This window comes from Eschrichtius robustus, chromosome X (assembly GCF_028021215.1).
Source record: "Eschrichtius robustus isolate mEscRob2 chromosome X, mEscRob2.pri, whole genome shotgun sequence".
Classification (NCBI taxonomy): domain Eukaryota; kingdom Metazoa; phylum Chordata; class Mammalia; order Artiodactyla; family Eschrichtiidae; genus Eschrichtius; species Eschrichtius robustus.
In genome coordinates, this window is record NC_090845.1 from 9,998,857 (window position 1) to 10,021,513 (window position 22,657).

At 39.7% G+C, this 22,657-nt stretch overlaps 1 non-coding gene across 1 annotated transcript; it reads right to left on the bottom strand.

The window, feature by feature from the left end:
• Positions 1-411: 411 nt before the first annotated feature.
• On the bottom strand, positions 412-514 carry LOC137757581 (U6 spliceosomal RNA). Its single transcript, XR_011072420.1, has one exon. It is a non-coding gene; the product is annotated as a U6 spliceosomal RNA (small nuclear RNA).
• Positions 515-22,657: the final 22,143 nt, after the last annotated feature.

Consider the following 22,657-nt stretch of genomic DNA (forward strand, 5'->3'; position numbering starts at 1 on the left):
TAGAACTATGCAATGTATATTTTTGACAGCTTTAATGAGATATAAATTATACATATACCATATAATTGACCCATTTAAAGTGTACAATTCAATGGTTTTTAGTTTATTTACAAAACTGTGCAACCGTCACCATGCCCTAATTTTAGAACATTTTCATCACCCCCAGAAGAAACTCAATACTTACTAGCAGTTACTCCCCAAACCCAACACTCACATACACCCCCGGCCCTAGCTAATCTACTTTCTATCTCTATCATTTGCCTGTTCTGGACATTTTATAAAATGGAATAATGCAGTATGTGGTCTTTTTTTAATTAAATACATTTGACGTGTAACATTGTGTAAATTTAAGATGTACAATGTGTTATTTTGATACATTTATATATTACAATAGTATTGCCATTGTCCTGAACAAATATGGAATGCTTCATGAATTTGCATGTCATCCTTGCGCAGGGGCCATGCTAATCTTCTCTGTATTGTTTCAAATTTTATTAATAGTATGTGTGCTGCTGAAGTGAGCACAGTATGTGGTCTTTTGTGTCTGGCTTCTTTCATATAGCATAATGTTTTCAAGGTTTATCCACACTGTAGCATGTATCAATACTTCTTTTTATTGCTGAATAGTATTCCATTGTATGAAAAAAATACCACAGTGGGTTTATCCGTTCACCAGTTAATGAACATTTCAGTTGTGTTCACTTTTTGGTTATTATGAATAATGCTGTTATTGGGCTACAAGTCTTTGTGTGAGCATACGTTTTCATTCTTCTTGGGTAGATACCTAAGAGTAGAATTGCTGGGTCTTATGATAAATTATGTTAAACTTTAAAGAAATTGCCAACCTATTTTCCAAGGTAGCTGCACCATTTTACCATCTCACCAGCGATGTATGACAGTTCCAATTTCTCTACATCTTGTCCAACATTTGTTATTGTCTAGACCAAGGTACTATTTTCATTGACACTAGAATGACATTTATTTGAGGACTGATTACTTTTTTTTTAAACATCTTTATTGGAGTATAATTGCTTTACAATGTTGTGTTAGTTTCTGCTGTATAACAAAGTGAATCAGCTATACGTATACATATATCCCCATATCCCCTCCCTCTTGCGTCTCCCTCCCACCCTCCCTATCCCACCTCTTTAGGTGGTCACAAAGCACGGAGCTGATCTCCCTGTGCTATGCGGCTGCTTCCCACTAGCTATCTATTTTACATTTGGTAGTGTATGTATATCAATGCCACTCGAGGACTGATTACTTTTTATTACATATTTCAGATAACTGAATTTCAGTTAGGGAAGGCTGGAGGTGATAAGAATTTGAAAGATCGTTATTGGAAATTCCAAGATCACTTAAAATGTGTTAAAAACAGAATGAAAAAGAAAAAATATCAGGGAAAAAATGTTGATTCATAGGGCATTAATGCTGATGTCAAACCTGTTACAGTGAATGACAAATGATATTTGGTACTATAAAAAACATGTCAAGAAAGCATGTTAGTGCATTTGAGTTAGTGCATATGAGTTTGCGATGAGTTTGAAGCTACAAAATAATGGCTACGCTTCAATAAAAAGGTGAGGCTATGAGTGCGCTCATGGTCCTTAAAGTAGAAGAAAGGTGCTCTGACTAGATCTCACGTGGACTTATCCTCTCCTGTTTTTTTTTTTTCCTTGACTGAATGTTAAGATAAAGCCAGCATCAGATGGTTTATGCTTTAACCCAGTACTTTTCAGTGAGGGTGACTTTGCCCCCTAAGGGAACAGTTGGCAATGTCTGGAGACATTTTTTATTGTCACAACTGGGGGAAGGATGTTACTGACATCTAGTGGGTAGAGGCCAGGGCTGTTACTGTACATCCGACAATGCACAGGCAGCTGCCTCAACAAACATTTATCCAGTTCAAAGGACCAATGGTGCTGAAGTGGAGAATCTCTGCTTTAACCAGTGCTCCTGAAGGTGGAATAATTATAATCACTTGAAATGTTTGTTTCCCCTTATTTTGCTTCCTACGAGCAGATGCCACATTATTGCCTGACTCCACGCATGGGGTCCTAAATCTTGGGGTGGTGGGGGTGATGGCTGGGCTATATATTTGTGATAAAGATCTCCAGTTGCTTCTGCTCTTCTCTCTTTCTCCATTCCTTCTCTTTGCGACCCAACTGAAAACTGACTCTAAGTACTTTGTAAATGCCTGTGGCCCATCTTTATTTTTTTTTAAGATTTTTTTTTGATGTGGACCATTTTTAAAGTCTTTATTGAATTTGTTACAATATTGCTTCTGTTTCATGTTTTGGTTTTTTGGCCCCGAGGCATGTGGGATCTTAGCTCCCCGACCAGGGATCGAACCTGTACCCCCTGCAGTGGAAGGCGAAGTCCCAGCCACTGGACCGCCAGGGAAGTCCCGTTGTGGCCCATCTTTAAAGGAAATGAATGTTTAGCATAAGTAATTGGAAGAATGGATATTTTCTTATTCCCATTTCTTGTTCTGTAAAGAATCAGTCATTCAGTTCCTTTCTCTGTGACAGTGCATTGGATGTTTGGGGCAGATCTCTGGGTTATCAAAGCCCAAGCAGGAAAATGTTTACTAGTGTTTCCCAGAAAATTCACGTTAAAATTATTTTTTGACATTCATGTAGTAATTCTTCACTTGATTTTACCAAGACCAGCTTCTCACTGAAATAATAGCAGCAAACCCTTTTGAGACTGTACATTTTATAATGAGCCTGAGGACTGGAATCTTGATATGTCCTACTTGAGTTATTTGGGCATGGTTTGTGTTATGGAGCAACTGTGTGTTCAGTTGAGCAGAATTTCTCCTCTGAACTATAAATCCTGCTTTTAAGTGACTGCAAAGGTACCATGCCAAACACGATTAAGCATGGAGGAAAGAACAGGGGCTCTGGGGCAGATGGTCCTAGATTCAGATCCCAGACCTGCCACTTAGGAGCTGAGTGACCCAGGACAAGTTGCTTGAGCACGTTGAGCAACAGTTTTTCTATTTGTGATTTGGGAATACTAGCTAGCTGAGACGCAGACTGACTAGTGCCCACTAGCCAAATCTGGCTTGCTTTTGTAAATAAAGCTTTATTGGGACGCAGCCATGCCCATTCATTTGCATATCATCTACAGTTGCTTTTGAGCTACCGAGGCAGAGTTGAGTAGTTTCCACAGACTGTAGGTCTGCAAAACCTAAAATATTGACTGTTTGGCCCTTTACAGAAAAAGTTTGTCAACCACAACTCTCAAAGATTTGATGGACTTAAATAGAGTTACTATATGTAAATCTTATCTCATATAGAATCTTGGAAAATATTATTCCTTTCTAGACCAAATTCCTTTTGGACCAAATAAATTGTTCCTTTCTAGACCAAATAAATTGTTTTTAACGGCAATAATAATACTAAAGCTAGGATTCATTCAACATCTAATGAGTATGTCCCTACATATAAGAAGATATTTAATTCTTACAACAGTCTAGGTAGGTATAATTCTCATTTTGTATATGAAAAAGTGGAGTTTCGGAGGGATTGAGTAACTTCCTCCAGGTCATAGAGCTAAATAGGAGAATTGGTGATAAAAATATAAATATCACAGCTGCTTTGGTTTTTCTCTTTCCTATTTAAACAACCTGTAAGACTTTTTTCAGGACAGTTTTTGAAGCATCTAAGAAAGTAGCTGACTGTTTAGGCAGGTGAATAAACCTCAAAGGCCAGAGTGTAAATTTATTTTTAATGTTTGCTCTCAGTTGTTCTCTAAACACTCTTATATTTGTATTAATTTGTTGCTGTCTTCGTTGTTCTCCATACTTGATCATCCCTCATTTCTGCTCTTTAATCTTGTGTTTCCTTCCTTCCACTTTGAAGCTCCCCTTCTTCTTTCTTAATTGAGAGCATTTTGTGAGGGAGGGTAATGAGTATCCCCTGCATCTGTGAAGCCATAAAGCAGGTGGTTGAAAGGAGCAGCTGAGTATTACCATGCAACTCTGCTGCAGCTAATTGTCGCCAGTGCCGTTGATTCCAAGGCATTCTACATATTCATGAAACACTGCCATCCCTAAAGACACGCTACTGGCTTTATGGCTTCTTATTTTAGGACATATCTCCCAGCACTGAGGAGTATATTTAAGGATAGAAAGCCAACTTCATGGTCGCTCCTTAGGAAGGGTTGCGGGCGGGAAGGGCATTCGGCATCAGGTGTGTTCCTTTTTTGTTTGTTCATTGGCATCTGTTTGTATATTTCCATGTATGGTCATTGGCATCTGGGAGTGTGTTTTCGTGTATGGTCATCCAGCATCTGGATTGCTTCTGTAGATGGTCATCCAGCATCTGGGAGTGTGTTTTCGTGTATGGTCATCCAGCATCTGGATTGCTTCTGTAGATGGTCATCCAGCATCTGGGGGTGTGTTTCTTTTTAATCTTTTTTTTTTTTTTTTCCATTTTTGGCCGTGCTGCATGGCATGTGGGATCTTAGTTCCCCGACCAGGGATCGAACCCACGCCCCCTGCATTGGAAGCGCCAGGGAAGTTCCCTGGTGGTGTGTTTCTATAGATAGTCATCTGGGGGTGTGCCTCCACAGAGGGGGAGCCCTATCAAGCTTTTTAGCACACAGTCATCATGGAAAGTATTTCCTCCTCTACTGAACTTCAGTGAACCTCCTTTTCCTTTTCTATCTATTGGTCCTAGTTTCTTCTCTCTGAAACTACCCGGAATAAAGTCTCATCTCTCCTCTACATGGTTGCTCTTCAGAGTATTTGATGAGTCATCTCATCCTTCAAAGCCTTCATTTTTTCCATGATAAAAATTGCATAGCCCTTCAAATGTTTCTCCTAAGGTGAGGTTCTAACTCTTTATGACCTGGGGGTTGCTTATATTGATCTGTTCTAGTGCATCAGGGTTTTTCTTTTCCAAGTGTAACTTATTTTCTGATTTCACAGGTAATAAATATTAATTATAAAAAACTTGGACAATATATATCACCAAAAGAAAGAAAGGAAAGGAAGAAAAGAGGGAAAGAAGGGAGAAAGGGGAAAATCACCCCATTATTCTACTACCCAGATAAATACTTTAGAAACTGTAGTCCTTAATTTTCCAGTCTGTGTGTGTGTGAGGGAATAACGTGGGTTTACTATAGTGTTCAGAAATGTTGTTCTTAATGACTACATTTCACTCTGTTGTATGGATACACGGGAACTGATCTGGGTCTTTTCTGAAGTCTGACTGACAGAGGCCATCCCCATGTCAAGCTGAACTGACCGCGGCAGAGCCACCATGGGGCCGGCCCCTGTCTTGTCCTGTGTCTTTACTTCTCTTCTGAAACATGTAAATGTGGGTCTTGAAATTAACTTACTTTTCTTAGTTCTCAACTTAAGGTTTTCCTTAGCATCCGAGCACGTTTAACCTATCAATCTGTAGGGGAGAGGTCTGTTTGCAAATGAGATTGGCTGATATATATAATGATAACAGAATCTGTGTTTCGGGGCTGTCCTGCAGACTAAATTAGTTAATATGTGAGGCACTCAATAAAGGTTCATGTTTATTTATTTATTTCTACAAATAAGGTAACTTAGGAGTTTCATGACTTGTCCAAACCATCACAGGTCGGGAGGGGCCCACTTGTAATAAGTGTTCCATAATGGGCAGGCCATGCTTGAGAATTTCCTTCACGCTGACTCACTCTGGGCTCAGCAAACTGTCTGTAAAGGGCCAAATGGTAAATATGTTAGGCTTTGTGGGCCTTGAGGTCTCTGGTGCTCCTCCTCACCTTGTCCGTGGTGATGCCAAAGCAGCCATAAACAGCACACAAAGGGCTGTGGCTGGGTTATAGCAAAACTGTATTTACAAAATCGGGACAGTCAGACTATAGCTTGCAGGCCCCTGCCTCTCCCATCCATTAGATAAAATAAGAAGATACTATACTTAAGTATCTTCTGGTTCTTAATGCATAAGTAAACATATTAGAAAATTTATAAATTATCCACAAACCAAAAAAAAATGTTGAAAAATAAGAATCATCTATATTCTACTACCCAGAGATAACTAGAGTTTTACATTTTGGTGAATATTTGATAAATATTCTTCCAGTAGAAAAATGTTCTTAATCTCTTCCCTTTGTAGGTCTCTCGGAGCTTGGTTTATTTGTGATTTCCTTCTTAACACTAAGGCTTAATTATGGTTATTAGTGGGCGGGACTACTGTCTGGGTCTAGTACCCATGGCACTGAAGGCCAGGGGAGATGTGGTGACATAATATATTATAGGTTTACTCTTTTCAGAGTTGTCTTCTCTCTTCATTGAATAGCAAACTTTCTTAATGTGATTGTCATGCTAGGTGCTCCCAAACTATTCAGTATCTGTGGGGCTTGGACTTGTTTCATTATGTGACACATTCGCTAAAACCTTTTAGCCCATATCCCTTAAGTTTTTTATATGCATACATAAATAGTCAGATTTCTTAATGATTTTAAAAGCTAATGCAGAGGCACACACATGCGCTTATCTTTGTGACTGTCAGACATGTCTCTGAGAATTATTAACTATTGAGCACTTACTATATATTAGACACCATGCTAAATACTTTACATGTGTCATTTCATTGAATCCTTCCCAAACCTTAGAATATAGACATACTGTTCTCATTTTACAGACAAGTAAATTAAGGCTTCTAGAGGTTGAATTACTTGTCCAAGACAACAGAGACCAGGGATTTGAACTTGAGTCTGTGGACTCCTTTTTAAGCCTGCATATGTGATATAGCTTTGTCTGGTGCTAATTATCCCCCTTCATTTTTGTTTCAGATGGCGGCCTTTTTTAGCGTCGGGGAAGTTAAAATCCCAGTTGCGAATTACCTTTATCACTTGACAAGCAGAGGCACTTAAGACAGTGTCAGTTATTTGCATCAGTTGTCATACGCTGGCGAAGCCCCTCCTCACTCTGGTGATTCCTTCCATCATGTTCGCCATTCGGTTTTGCACGGGAGAAAAGCTGTCTCTCTCCTCTGGAGGATGCTGAGCTTTTGTCTCTGCTTTTGTTGATTGAAACATCACAGCCCTTCTTTGTTTGGTACTTGCTACTCCAGTTATGGTGTTGGCACAGACCATACCTGCAGCATCATGTTACTCTCCTGTGCTAAAAATAACCGAGACCCTGGCTGAGACTTCATATTTAATTCATGGTTCTGATTTATTCATCTCTCCATTAAGCTAGAAAATGACATTTTTGCTGGCTGCATTCCAATCTACATTATATTAGACTTTGAGAATTTGCATTAACTTGAATACCCTCCGTGTGTGTGTGTGTGTGTGTGTGTGTGTGTGTGTGTGTATTGTGTATTTATTTGTGGTTTTAGTAACAACAGAGTCAGCTCTGTGTATAACTCCCCTAATCTTTCACTTAACCCCTGACTTCAGACTCATAACACAAAAGTAATATCTAAAAGAAGCAAATATCAGATGCTTGATGATAGTAAATATACAGAACCAGAAAGAAAAAGAAGAGTTTTGCCTTTTTTATATAGCCTTAAAGTTAAATTTGTATTCAGCAAGTGATGAAGGGCAACACTTTGAAGCCAGTTCATTCATTCAGTGTGTATTTAGTGAGCTCCTCCTGAGCGCTAGGAGCACGTGGGATGCGGTAGCCTGATCAGAGTACTACTGATAGTAGATCAACTTTCATGCTACCCCCTAAGTCTTTAAAGTAAATCAAAATCCTTTCCCACTCCCATATGCACGCCAGAGTTGGTTCCTTTCACCCGAGATTTTAAGACATCTTGGAAAGTGTGAACATATTTTAAGTGTTTTCTAAGACACTTCTCTGAGAGCTACACCCTGAGGGGTTGCTTCACCTTCTTGGATTCCACCCCCACCACTTGGCCTTGGGCACAACGAGGCTCTTCAGAGCAGGAAGGGAGGACATGATTATAGCAGGTCAATAAATGAAGGAGGAGACCCACTAATCAGAGTCCTGATGATCTGCCATCAGATTCTACCAACCAACCATCAACTCTTTGGAATTCTTACACCCTGACATCTCAAGCCCCCTTTGAACGGTGACCATGTCCTTAGAGGATCAACCCCACCTTGGGTTGAAAACAATGCCACTTAGACATTGCATTTTGCAATTGTTTTACCTGTTATTAACATAATGATTGTCCTTCTTACTGCTGAGTTGCCAAATTCATTTATTAATACAGAATTTTTTAGGAGTGGGGTGGGAGAGGGCACTTTGGTTATATTTCCATTTTATGGCTGAAGAAACACAGTCATTAGAATTAAGGGGTTTCTCAAGGTGGCCTCAATGTTTTGTGATGAAAATAAAATTTAAATTCTGGACTCTTGACTTCAAGTTCGCCACCTACTCCACTATACCTTTGCTGCCTTTAACCCACGTTTATCAATTTATTGTTTTATCTCAAATATAATGTTTCTTAGGAAATGTCTTTTTTTAAATTAATTTTTATTGGAGTATAGTTGATTTGCAATATTGTGTTAGTTTCTGCTGTACAGCAAAGTGAATCAGTTATACATATACATATATCTACTCTTTTAGGTTCTTTTCCCATGTAGGTCATTATAGAGTATTGAGTAGAGTTCCCTGTGCTATACAGTAGTTCTTATTAGCTATCTATTTTGTATATATTAGTGTGTATATGTCAATCTCAATCTCCCAACTTATCCCTCCTCCCCTTTCCCCCTTGGTAACCATAAGTTTGTTTTCTACATCTGTAACTCTATTTCTGTTTTGTAAATAAGATCATTTGTACAATTTTTTTAGATTCCACATATAAGCTATATCATACGATATTTGTCTTTCTCTGTCTGACTTACTTCACTCGGTATGATAATCTCTAGGTCCATCCATGTTGCTGCAGATGGCATTATTTCATTCTTTTTTATGGCTGAGTAGTATTCCATTGTATATATATACCACATCTTCTTTATCCATTCACCTGTTGATGGACATTTAGGTTGCTTCCATGTCTTGGCTATTGTATAAATAGTGCTACAGTGAACACTGGGGTGCATGTGTATCCAGAGAAAACCCCTAGCTATAACTGGTTCAAGAAAAGGGTGTGGCCTGTACCAAGCCAGTCAGATTCCTGCCCCTGGGCTTTTCTGGAGTTGAGGCAGGGTGCTCTTGCTTTTCTTCTGAGGTTGCTAGTTTTAAGCAGGGCTGCCACACAGTGTAGCTCAAGGGATCCTCATTCATTAAGGATAAGGAGAGCCTTGAACTACCAGTGGTCTTCTTTTCTATGATGTGAGGAGGAACTGCCTGAAGGTGAGACAGCACAGAGGAAAGCATTGCTTAGAACTTATTGTAATAGACAGGTTCTCAACATCAGCTGAATCATTGGATTAAAATGGGCTGGAAGTTAGTTATACTACAGCAACTTCTTAGTTACATGAGTGTCTTATTTTCCTATTGCTGCTGTAACAAATTATCCGGAACGTAGTGGCTTCAAACAACACATATTTATTAACTTGTAATTTGCAGGTCAGAAGTCTAAAATGTCTCTGCCTTTTCCACCTTCTAGGGCCTGCCTGCCTTCCTTGGTTCATGGTTCCTCATCACTCTGACCTCTGCTTCTGCCATCACATCTTTCTCTGACTCTGACTCTCCTCCCTCTTTTCCCTTATAAGGCCCCTTGTGATTACCTTGGACCCACTTAGATTATCAAGTAATCTAAGATAATCATCCCATCTCAAAATCCTTAACATACTCACATCAGCAAAAGTCCCCTTTGCCTGGTAAGGAGGCATATTTTCAGATTCTGCGGATTAGGTCATAGACATCTTTGGGGACCTACCACAATGAGCAAATTCATTCCTTTTTGGTTTAGGCTGGTCTGAGTTGGAATACTGTTATTTGCAACCAAGAGTCTTGAAAAATACTGTATTAAAGAAAATGAGTTACAGGAGCAATTTAAGAACCTTTTATATAGATATTTGGAATTATAAAGCGTTTTTGGAAATCTGAAAAAATTGTACAGAGAACATTAAATTATACATAAAACTTTAAATGACTCCAATATTTTCCTGTCCTTTAATCTCTTTGTACCTTTTTAAAACTTTTTTTTTCACTTTTGTTATGCTACCAACTGGGAATTCTCTTTCACATACTCTTGTTCTCCCTCAAGTTCACCTTTAAAATATCTTGCTTCCTATAGCATGTTATATGCTACAGAGCCTTTCTGCAATATTTTTCTTCCTGTTATCCATTTTTCTTCTTTCCTCTCAACTGTCACTCTTCTTGTTTTTCAGAATATTCATCTTTGCCTTTCTTTTTATTTATTTATTAAAACAATTTTTTTTTAATCATGTTTGCCTTTCTTAAATTTGAACTGTTTTCCCTTGTTCACTGTTTCTGTGAATATTTTTTTCTGTATGTGTTCGGGGGTAGGAAATAGGCTCAAAGCTTTTTTTAAAAAAAATTGTATGCTTCCTCTGTTCTAGAGAATGTTTTGTTATAATTCTCATGGATTCCCATTGCACAATAAATGAATAAAGTCTCCCGCTTCCAGAGTTGTTCTTATTCTTTGCTGTTTCTATGTAAATAATATAGCCCTATATTACTTTCCTGAAAAGCTTAGAAAATGATATTTTTAATCTTTAAGTACTCATTCATATTTTAATCTCCTCTTTTTTAAATCGAAATATTCTTTCACCAGGGCGTTTTGACTTTGTGCTCATGAGAATCCGTAGGGGAGGAAGAAGTTTTCCTTAACCCTCTTAGTGTCCCTGGCTGGGCCTGAAAAGTAAACTGAAAAAGACAAATGAACAGGAGAAAATCATACACATTTATTTGATATAAGTTTTACATGACACAGGAGCCTTCATAAGGAAGTGAAAACCCAAAGAAACAGTTAGACCTGTGTATTTGGACGATAGGCTTGATGAAGAGTGGACAGTCGAGTCGTGGAGGAATATGATAGGTTAAGGAGGACAAGGTAATTGTAGTAAAGTGGGGGAACTCAGTAAGGCCTGTTTGTTCAGATTCTTCTTGGCGTTTTGGAGATCAGGGCATTCCTTTCCTTGGAGTGTGAGGAGGGGACCTCTCACAGGAGGCTCTTATGACCTGTTTCGGGGGAGGAGGTCATAGTGACCCTCCTGCTTCTGCCAGAGTTTGCTCAAATTCCTTCAGCTTAAAATATTCAATCTGCCAAGGTGCCGTATTTTAGGGTAGTGTGTCTGAACCCCATTAAGTACATTGTACAAGATCCTTATTTACTCAATGATGTTTAACTATATTGCCTATGGCAATTTAATCCAACAAATGATATTTCTGTTCTCATTGTACTAATATGCCAGAAATAACTGTTTTATATTTTATTTTTATTCACCATTTAGCCAGCTTTAAAATAAACACAAATAACTATGTTAATAGACAATAAAAATAGAAAATAACTTTAAAATGTAATCTTATTTTTCTGTAGGATCCTATGACCTCTTTCCAACTCTTGTGCTGGTACATCCAGGGTTTTTTTCTTTTCCCTTAATTCATGTAAATTATTCTGTGTATCTGCTGGATCCACAATGCAGTACAATGTTAGCACGTAGTACATGGAACCATGTCCCAGCTATGCTCACTTGTTGGGTATCTTTTCTGTTTTTACTCTGCTTTGTTTGTTTACACTATGAGCACTAGGGCTATAACCAGTCTTGAATACATTTTAAAGTGATTCCTTGGGATAGATTCCTAAAGGTAGTAGATCAGGCCAAGCAATATGGTCATAACGAATTATCTCTAGTATACTTTTAGTGCTGTCAGAATAAATACCCCAGGAATTCCCTGGTGGCGCAGTGGTTAAGAATCCTGCCAGTGCAGGGGACACGGGTTCGATCCCTGGTCCGGGAAGATCCCACATGCCTCGAAGCAACTAAGCCCGTGTGTCACAACTACTGAGCCTAGAGCCTGTGCTCTGCAACAAGAGAAGCCACTACGATGAGAAGCCTGTGCACCGCAATGAAGAGTAGCCCCCCGCTCGCCGCAACTAGAGAAAGTCTGCGCGCAGCAACGAAGACCCAACGCAGCCATAAATTAATTAATTAATTAATTTAAAAAAGAATAAATACCCCAGAGAGTAAATAACTTTGATGGAAGGAAGCTAGCACAAAGAAGCAAGGAGATGAGGTTATTCTGTCATATGAACAAGAACTGAAGAAGTGGTTTTGTTTTGTTTTGTTTTAATGAGACTGGAATCTGAGAGATTTTGGGGAAAAGAGATGAGATGTATCTCCTTGGGATGGTTGTTTCTGGTCTTTGAGATTACTTTCTCTTTCTTAAGTGTCCCTTTCCTCCAGTGTCACCCCGCCCCCCATGGTGTTGCACCCTTGACATTCTCTTTTTGCCCCGTCCCTCTTTTGGATCCTTTCCTCGCTACATCCCCTAACTCTTGAGTACCTGCCATTGCTGACCTCTTTGTCCTCTTCCTTGCTTACTTCAGACTGTGCCTTTATGTTGCACATAACCCAATCATTCTGTAGGTCTGAGATTAACTCATGACCCTTCCCTTAGCCTGTTATCGTTCCTACAGTGTCTTCTCCCCGCTGTCACTCCCACTCCCTTGTTGCAAAACCTTATCATTTATCACCTGGACGACTTCAATTCATTCCTGGATAGTGTCCTTGCTCCCTGGCAATTTCAGTCCTCACTCTTGCCCTGCAAGCTGTGCTGGTCTACACTAGTCACTCAGACATTCTTGAGTCTTGATTTATGTACCTAGGCTCATGGGTGAATAGCCCACTGCTGCTGACATACATATAGTAGTTTTCTTACTCTTTCCTTCTTATAACTTATACCTCATCAGTATTCCTATTGTGACAAACAAGTCTGATCTTGTCACTCTCAAACTTTACTAACTTCAGTAATTTTTCAGGGCCTAGAAGATAAAGTCTACACTCTTTGTTAGAACAGACCTTCAAGGCCTGTTTGCGTTTCCCACCTCATCTTCTGCTTTCAGCCCCCAGTCTCACATCCCCGCCCCATCGCCCTTGTCGTCATTTCCCAAACATGCCAACCAAACCCTTTCAACCTTCTGTCTTTGCACACAGTGATCTTTTTTTTGCTGGACTTGCAAGCCCTCACCTATTTTTTTTTCAAGATCTATTTTAAAGCATTTTTTAAAAAAGCCTTCCCAGGTGCTTGAACTCTCCCCATGCTCCTGGGATTTTAAATCTTGAGCAAATGAAGCAATAGTATGGGAACAAAGGCAGTGAATAGTGTGTGGCCAGGACCATCTTGAGGTGCTTCTGCTCAGCCCCCAGCCAGCCTTTCTCAATTAGGGTACCTCATTTGAGCCACAGAAACTGAAAATGATTTGAGTGACAGATTTGTCAGTTCTGCCAAAGATGGCTTATAACTAGTGCCATTTTAGGTGCATGGGAGAGGAGTTAAGTCACTATATGTAATGCATGCTATAGGGTGGTAGAACTTAATTTTCTCATGAAACTCGGGTTAGAAAGACTGCTACAGGGCAATTTTGGATCTGCCATCTTTCTAAGCCTGACCCTCTGAGCTCTCACTGATGCTGTGAGCCCCTGGCATTATGTTCCATTCCTTTTGTGCCTGAGATAACTGGATTCCATTTTGGTTGCTAACCAATAAGACCATTCTCTGCTATAACAGCATCAGAGAGTATGTATTTATTGCTGTATATATTTGTTGAATAATTAATTGGATGACTGACCTTTGAAACTTCTCCATTTTCTTTTTTCCCTATACCAAATCAGTCACCACGCACATCAGTCTTTATTTACAGCGTCTCTTAGCGTCTATCCTTTCTTTACATTTCCATGCCCACCATCTTCATCTGGGACTTTATCATCTCAGTCCCCATTCCTGCAGTCCTCTCCTCGTGCTGCCTTTTACCTCTTTCACTCTCTCTCCTTAAATGATACTGAACCCAGATCAATTTTTCCCCCAAATGGAAGGACACATTATCATTCCACTTACAAATATCATACCAACTGACGTTGAGGTTAAGTCAAACTCATGAGCCTGGCACTCAAGGCCCCCATGGTTTGGCCCCATATTCTCCATCCAGCATGCTTCCTTCACTCCACTCAGACAGAGATGGTGCTCTTCTGTACATACTCTTTTGCTTGTGCTGCACCTACCACCCCTCCCTCGCTGCAACCTATATTACTGACTTAAAAAATTTCATTATCAGATCTTATGAAATGGTACTCCCAATATCCATGTTCCAACCATTTTGCTTCCTGAACATATTAAGCTGTATGCATTGCTTCTTTTTCTCCCGATATACCCTTTTCCTGTCCCCCACATCACATTTCATCTGGGTAATTCTTTTTTTATGTTTAAAATACTTTAATTCTCAATATAACCCACATAGAGTGGTTAGGAAAAATAAGTAAACAGTGAATTACAGAGTGTTCAATTTTTTTCTTAATTATTATTGATTTCTAAAACCCCTTAGTACTGCTTCAAAATCTACCTCCTTCCAAAAGCCTGCTTGACTCTCTTTGACTTATATACTCACTCTTTCCTAATTTTAATTCTTACATTCCATTATTGCCTTGTCTACGTACTAGTAAGTGGAATTATCCACTGGAACTCTCTTCATCAAGAGCCATTAATTAACCTGTTATGTATGCACTTAAGTGGACAGCAAAGAAGACAAGAAGTATTCTTACCCCACTTTCTTTTCCCTTCTTTAATACCAAATTGCTGAATAATTTTTATTTTTAAGAAATATAAAGGTCCACAGCAGGTCACTGCTGGCTATTAACAAACCTAGTAACGAGCAAAACCACTTCCAAGTCAGTGTTGGGGCACTGGCATTGTCATTGGGATCAGAAAGGCCTCTTGTGTGTCTGGGGTACTCAGTGAGAACATCTGCCGCTGAGGAGCAGAGGTGGGGCAGGGTTGGCTTGGATGTCCAGGGCTGTGCCAGATTTGGAGCATGCCTCCCATACCTAAGTCATTGGATGGCGAAGATGGTCTTGGCTAGGAATCGTTGGGTTCCAAGAGTTAGAAATCTCAAACTAGCTCACGGGAAGAAGGGAGTTGTAGTACATTTATACTATGCAATCACTCAGACACAGGAATTAGAAAGTGGCCAAGCTCCCTGAGAACAGGAGAAGGGAAGATGCTGGGGTTGAAAGCTCTTTCTCTCTCTTTAACTCTTTGTCTATTAACAACCACAGAATTCTCAAGGGAAAGGATTGGCTAATTTTTGGTTTGATAATGATGGTTGACCTTAGGCCAAGTGTTCATCCTTGCTCCACAGCACTGTGGGATTGGGGGCACATATTACAAAAATAAACACTTGGTCCTGTTCTTTCAAGGGGGTTTTGAGTGAGTCACACATAGGTCCCAAAGCTTCCACTATAAAAAGTTCAGTGTTGTATATGTATTTGAGCGTCGTCGTTGAATAATATAAAAAAAAGAATAATTTAACACCCTAGGGCTGTTTCTTTGCCTTCTTCTAATTTTAGTAGCTAGTTCCCTATGATATGGAAGAGGAATTGTTAATTTCATCTTAAAATTAACATGTTACTGATGTCATCAATAGGAAATGATGAAAAATTATGAATTAAATTCTTATAATCATATATATTGTACATTACATGGTTAAAAATCAACCTTATTAGAGGCTGGGTGCAATTTTGGCCTGCAAATTTAAAAGAGCATATGGAAGAATTCGAGGGGGGTCTATGGAAAGCTAAGGAAATGAAAAAAGAGAAATAAAATAACATGTGAGTTTCAAATTAAGGAAGATGATAGGCTTATTTAGCCTGGAGAAGAGAAGACAGTAATGACGTGAGAATTTCCCCAAACATATGAAGGTGAAACAGAGATATACTGAGTCTACCTCTATTGCCTTGATATAATATGCAACAGAATATAGATTTTAATGACAGCATAAACTCAACCTTTTAAACTGCAGTGCTGCATTTGGAGAAATTCATGGACTCTTTATATATAAGATGTATAAATGTATCTATAGGAGCAGAATGTGGTATCATACTCACAAGAGTATAAATTAGAGGACTTTGTTGAGATTGCCTCAAGCTCTATGAGCCTGAGGTTAGTTTTATGATACTTAGTAGAAATGAAAGACAAAAGTAAAAAAGTTTTGTCATCATATTTTTCTTAATGAATTATTCCAGATGTGGCCAAATGAATTGTGCTCTCTAAGAGGCATTCAAAGGAGCAGCAATAGTCACTAATCACTGAGTTTTCTTTTGTAGAGTGGGAATTATGAACTAAGGGTGAAAGCTAAATTTTCCTTCATAATGAAGCGAGATTCTGATTGACTAGGTGAGAGAAGAAAGAAAGGAGAGATGAATTGACTGGAAATGGGGAAACAATGGCGGAAATTTCAGTTAGAGAAATTAACAGACTTTCCTGTAAGTAGTGTGCAGTGTGAGTCATCTTGATCCACCTCTCTCCCTCAAGATTTCTCCATAAAATCGTCACAAAATACCTGTCTCTGTTATTGAGTTATCGAGTTGGATCTCTGTTAGGATGCATAGAAAGTGCTCAGTATAGCCTCAAGGTAGAATTGGACAAGAGCTAGGGTCACCTGTGGAAGCTGTACTATACTCAGATTATCTGTATTTATCAACCCAACAGTGAATTAAGTAGACATTTCAGTGTAGTATCAGGACCAAGTAAGAATTTTGATTGGGTAGAAGAAAACTCAAGGTTGGGATTCCAGGGAGTTTCACTGTATGACCTTGGAAGAACAAATAAACTCTTTGTGCCTTAACTTCTTCAAATGAAGATACTGTGTATACCTCATATACTTCAGGGTACAATAATGTATGATTACTTAAAAGAAAACATAGGCATTTCAGGCCACAAGTCCTACCGCCCAATACTGAGAACCACTGAGAAATGAGCAAGCCCTGGGCACTGAGGCATGGGCTACCACTTCTACGTGAAATGTGGTTTGGGGTCCTGAGGGTCCCCAAAACTCATTCAGGGGGGCTGCAAGGTCAAAATTACTTTTATAATAATACTAAGATTTTATTTGCTTTTTTCAATCTCATTCTCTCATGAACGCCTGGTGGAGTTTTCTGGAGGCTACATGCTGTGTGATATCTTAACAGATTGAATGCAGAAGCAGATATGAGAATCCAGCTGGCTTCTTTAAGCCAGATCTTAAAGAGATTTTCAAAAATATAAAACAGTCCTACTCTTCTTATTAATTTTTTTCTTTTGGAAATACAGTTATTTTTCATTTAAAATGTTATTTGTGTTAACGTAATGGGCTTATTGTTCTTATTTTAAAAGAATAAATATTTAAACATTTTTCAGTTTTGATTTCTAACATAGTAAATATCAATAGATATTTTTCACACAAACAAAAGATTTTTGAGGGACTTCTCTGGCGGTCCAGTGGTTAAGACTCCGTACTTCCAGTGCAGGAAGAGCAGGTTCAATCCCTGGTAGGGGAACTAAGATCCCACATGGCCCTTGGCGTGGTCAAAAAAAAAAAAAAAAAAAGGATTCTGAGGTGGTTCATTATTTTTAAAAGTACACTAGGAGTCTTGAAACAAAATGATTGGAGAACCACTTCACCTTGGCAAAGTGACTTCGCATAAGGTGATCCGTGCACGTTCTAACTTTCCCTCCTTCTCCCATGGTCTTATGGTGGGTGGTGGGACTCTCAGGAGAATCCCTCAGAGAGTACAGATATTTGGGACCCCTCTCAAACTGATGCAAGCTGAAACTGAACTGTGTGTGTGGTTCTCTAGGCAACACCATCATATCCAAGCCTCCTAACATATTCCATTCCTGTGCTGTAGGGATTCTCCAAAGTTACTCATCTCTAGGTCAGAGATTGACGGCATTTTATGCTGAAGGAAGGGTCCTGGAGAAGATCTGAACTTGGTGACAAAGCCTGGTCTTGTATCATTAGCTTCTTTCAGCATATGCATAATCAGAGTGTTCCAGTATCAGCCTCAGAATAGCTGTTACTGATGCTCATGACGGGTGAGACATTGGGCTAGCCAATTTACATGTATTAAATCTCACAACACACTTGGGAGTTAGGTATTAAGTAAATTTGGTTAAGGTCTCACAAGTAGAAAGTAGCAAAAGTCAGATTCAAACACAGGTCCTTTGGATCCAGGGTCTGAGGCATTAAACGCTGTATTGTATCACTCTCCCTATAGACTTGATGACTACAGTTTCCTCTTCCAATGTACTGGGAAGGGTCAGCTGACTGTTGTAACAACCAACCTAAAATTTACAAAAGATTAATATAAAAGCTTCTTTGTGTTCCAGTGCAAAGTGGGTTGGTGAGAGTTCCACATGGACACTCAGAGACCCAGGATCTTTCCCTCTTGCGGCTCCATCCTTCTGTAGGCCCTTGGAGTTCTCTATCTGTAGACAGTCGATGGGGAGAGTGGAAAACTGTACATAGGAGGGTTTTATAGGCCAAGCCAGCACTTCCACCCATATTTCATGGCCTTAAATCACTCATATGGCTATACCCAATGGCAAGGGATGCTGGGAAATATGGTCTAGCTTCCCAGAAGGAAAAGGGGAAGAGTTGAGCAAACAATCCCATGAGCACTCTGAAGAGTTTGATATTAAGTAATAATGAGGAGATTCCAGGAATATTGCCAGAGTCTGAGCTCACAGGTCAACTGATACTTTAGAAGGTCTACCAATAATTCGATATCCCTGACATGGAAGGTTCTTTTCTTTAAGGCCTCCAGGGCCCAGGTCCTCAGATATAAGTATATATGGGCCTGAGATTAACTATCAAAAAACTGTAATATGATAGCTAATGCTAAGCAGCCCATATAACATCTTAGTGAAAATTATAAAAGACCTTATTTTCCTAAGACACTTCAGTGCTATGTTTGAGAAAATTTTCAGAGCAAATATACAAATATATAATTAATATAATATGAATGATGCCCTCTAAGATTGTGCAGTATATGTCCTGTACAACTATACAAGAATGGCCTGCCTTTATGCTGGCTAAGGATTCCTGCCCCTTTAGTCATTACAGTTCAACCCAGGTTTCCACCTGTCTTGCTGGAATGTACCCAGAGAACATGATTAAGTCATAGCTTGATTTTCTCTAAATGTTCCTCTTTCAGGTTCCTTCTATTTGTCCCATGCATGATAGCATTTCTCATCATTGCCTGCCCTTAGTAGAAAAGAAAGAACAATAGATTATTCCTTGAACGACGGCATGTTGTCCTGGAGTTCCAGCTTCTGGTTCTGACAGAGTTTCTCAACATACATGGTTATTTAGTCTATACAATTATTCTATTAGCAGGGTTAGTAGACCTTGACATTATTGACAGTTGGCCGGGGGGGCTAGTTCTTTCTCTGGGTATATGCCCAGCAGTGGGATTGCTGGGTCGTATGGCCACTCTATCTTTAGCTTTTTAAGGAACCTCCGTACTGTTTTCCTTAGTGTCTGCACCAATTTACAATCCCACCAACAGTGTAGAGGGTTCCCTTTTCTCCACACCCTCTCCAGCATTTGTTATTTGTAGACTTTTTAATGATGGCCATTCTGACTGGTGTGAGGTGGTACCTCACTGTAGTTTTGATTTACATTTCTCTAACAGTTAGCAATGTTGAGCATCTTTTCATGTGCCTATTGGCCATCTGTATGTCGTCTTTTTTTTTTTATAAATTTATTTATTTTTATTTTTGGCTGTGTTGGATCTTTGTTGCTGTGCACAGGCTTTCTCTGGTTGCGGCGAGTGGGAGCTACTCTTTATTGTGGTGCGTGGGCTTCTCATTGCAGTGGCTTCTCTTGTTGCAGAGCACGGGCTCTAGGCGTGCGGGCTTCAGTAGTTGTGTCTCGCGGGCTCTAGAGCGCAGGCTCAGTAGTTGTGGCGCGCGGGCTTAGCTGCTCCGCAGCATGTGGGATCCTCTCAGGCCATGGCTCGAACCCGTGTCCCCTGCATTGGCAGGCGGATTCTCAACCACTGCGCCACCAGGGAAGCCCTGTATGTCTTATTTCTAGAAATGTCTATTTAGGTCTTCTGCCTGTTTTGATTGGGTTGTTTTTTTGTTATTGAGTTGTATGAGCTGTTTGTGTATTTTGGAAATTAACCCCTTGTTGGTCTCATTGTTTGCAAATATTTTCTCCCAGTCCGTAGGTTGTCTTTTCATTTTGTTTATGATTTCCTTTGTTGTGCAAAAGCTTATAAGTTTGATTAGGTCCCATTTGTTTATTTTTGCTTTTATTTCTATTGCCTTGGTAGACTGACCTAAGAAAACATTGGTATGATTTATGCCGATGTTCTCTTCTAGGAGTTTTATGGTGTTCTGTCTTATATTTAGGTCTTTAAGCCATTTTGAGTTTATTTTTGTATATGGTATGAGGTTGTGTTCTAAGTTCATTGATTTACATGCAGCTCTCCAGCCTTCCTAATACCACTTGCTGAAGAGACTGTCTTTTCTCTGTTGTATATTCTTGCCTCCTTTGTTGAAAATTAATTAACCATAGATGTGTGGGTTTATTTCTGGGCTCTCTATTCTGTTCCATTGGTCCATATGTCTGTTTTGTGCCAATACTATGCTGTTTTGATTACTGTAGCTTTGTAGTATTGTCTGAAGTCCGAGAGGGTCATGCCTCCAGCTTTGTTCTTTTTCCTCAGGATTGCTTTAGCAATTCTGGGTCTTTTATGGTTCCATATAAATTTTAGGATTATTTGTTCTAGTTCTGTGAAAAATGTCATGGGTAATTTGATCGGGATCACATTAAATCAGTAGATTGCTTTGGGTAGTATGGCCATTTTAACAATATTAATTCTTGCAATCCAAGAGCCTGGGATATCTTTCCATTTCCTTGAATCATCTACAGTTTTCTTTATCAATGTTTTATAGTTCTCAGCATATAAGTCTTTCACCTCCTTGATCAGGTTTATTCCTAAGTATTTTTTTATATGATTTTAAAAGGGATTGTTGAAATTTGTTTTTCAAAAATTGTATAGCAACAGTGTCTGTTTAAGAGTGTGCATTTTAACATGCTTGATATAATGTGGAGGAGGGTGGTGGTGGTGGTGGAACTCCAAAGTGGAGTGCCCCCTGGAGTGTAAAAGTGCTAGAAGCGGCATCTGTTTGTCTCAGAGATGTAGCCACAGCATCTTGCACAAAGCCTTCCATGTAGTAAATGCTCAATAAATATTTGTTGAATGAAAGAATGAGTGAATCAATGAATCAGTAAATGTTCTCTACTGCCAAGGCCCACTGCTCAGTTAATTTCTGCCTTGCACAGTATGCTTTCCAGCCTGCAGGTCAGCTGGGAACCTTTTTCCCCTCATTTCTGTTGAGGTATAGTGACCTGTAGGAGGAGTCGTGCAGCCTGGCTGGGTTCTTAAATCATTGAGTGAATGATGTATCGGTGATCTTGAGAGCATACCTGGGGCCTCAGAGGCTTTATAAAAGCTATGTCAGCTTTTCAAATAAGTCCATACTGAGCATCCAAAGCTCTTCTCCACTGTGTCAGTACCTCTGATATGTCAATAACTTTTGTTTGTGAGCCAGGATAGGTTGTATTAATTTTCTGGAAGATTCTCCTGGAGCTTCACAATCCTGAGATATCATGCATCCGGCGTTAGAAAGATACCCCTTAGGTTTTACAACACTGGAAGGAAACCATATCTGGAAGGCCTTCTGGAGGATTACCAGAAAGAAAGTAATCTCATTATTGGCTAATCTCAAATATACAGAAATCCCAAAGGACGGTGCCCAAGATTACTTTTCTTATGGAGTAATCTTTCCATCTTGACAGTCAGCCTCTGATGGGCAATTGAGAGTTTTTCCCTCCCTGGCCACCCTTCTTTTAATTTTCCACCCCTTCCTGGCAAGCACCTTGGGGTCAAGTGGCTCAAGCCTGTCTTTCCCAACTCTGTTCTGGAAGGGATCCAATGCATCCTTCCAGACAGGGTGAAGTCCTCCACAGATGCAGCTTTACATCCTTCAGTCTCTTCAGAGTGAAATGATCATAAGAAAAACTTTCCACTTACTAACACTGATAGTCCCTTGTAACAAGAGTTCAAATGCCATTAGGCTTAAGCAAACAAAAACAGAAGTCCTCTTAGGGTGAGGAGGACAAGGATTGAATAGGGTGAGGGGCATAGAAAACTCTGGCTTGCCACACTGAACAGCCCTAAAGAATCTAGTTTAGTGACCCTTCTCTATTTCCCATGCTCCTGTCCCCACCCCAGAGTCCAAGGGCATTCCCAAGGCTAATGATTCATGGGAGAATTTACCTCATTCCACATACCAGTCCCCTAACAATTGTGATGACATTTTACTAGATTACTTTTGGGTGATGGCAGACAGGGCCACAGTAATAATACCTTGCAAGTGTAACATGTCTGTAATTAGACTGTCCTGTAATTAGGGAGCTGACAACTTAGCCACAGTTTGTCATTAGCCAGTGACACAGCAGGACACAGGAAGAACCATAGAGAAGGACATCTGTCTGCCAATTGATGGCGAGGATTCCACGGAAAGCCAGAATGAATAACACAATAATAATAACAACAAAAAGCCATAGAGAGGAGAAGATCACATTTCTTGATCGGAGACAAAGCTAGTGCCTCAGAACGAAAGGGATCGTGGATCTCCTCCCTTCATCCTCCTGCTATGAAGGACAGCGTGTGAGAGGTGGATTTTAGCGTCTCACAAAGTCAGGCACATAGC